Source organism: Elephantulus edwardii, unplaced genomic scaffold (assembly GCF_000299155.1).
Source record: "Elephantulus edwardii isolate Elephantulus edwardi_28Jun2011 unplaced genomic scaffold, EleEdw1.0 scaffold00132, whole genome shotgun sequence".
NCBI classification, from domain to species: Eukaryota; Metazoa; Chordata; class Mammalia; order Macroscelidea; family Macroscelididae; genus Elephantulus; species Elephantulus edwardii.
This window is the reverse complement of record NW_006399882.1, coordinates 9,221,616-9,222,382: the sequence shown is the minus strand read 5'-3', so window position 1 is coordinate 9,222,382 and position 767 is coordinate 9,221,616.

Below are 767 nucleotides of genomic sequence, written 5' to 3'. Positions count from 1 at the left end.
TTGTTGGATTATTCACAGTAGCAAAGAGATAGAAGAAACCCAAGTGTCCATCAACAAACAAATGGATAGAAAAGTTATGGTACAGTCACACAATGAAATACTACACAACATTGAAAAACAATGAAATAGTAAAACATTACACAACATAGGGAGCCTTGAGGACATTATGATAAGTGAAATGGGAGTCACTAAAGGACAAACACTGCATAACACCACTGTTATAAAACAGGACAGACATGGGGGTTGTTGGGAAAGTTATGGGGAAAGAGTAAATAAATAAGGAACACTGCATTAGAAAAGATTAAGGCAAGAACTGTCTGAAAGGAATATGTGATTGTACATTATATGTACATGGTATTGAAACAGATAAGGGAGGGGAGAGACAAGGAAGAGAGGGGTGCATTGCAGAGTGGGCTGGGAAGGGGGAAGGGAGATAAAATGTACAGTAATGAATTACAAAATGCAAATATAACTGGAAAAATTGAAGAGTGCAAATAAAATGCCAAATTTTAAAAATTTATGGATCTACTTGTTATTTTGGCAGTCCATGGGATATTCAGTACTTTTCTCCAACATCAGTTCTTCTTCTGTCATCTTTATTCATTGAAAACTCTCAGATACATAACAAGTGATTTAATCAGATGCACCATAGTCTTTAAACTGATATCATTGCTCCTTAGTATTTTGGAGAGGTCCTTGATAGCTGACTTTCCCAATGCAATACATCTTTTGATTTGTTGACTGCTGAACATCAAGGGTGTTTGTTG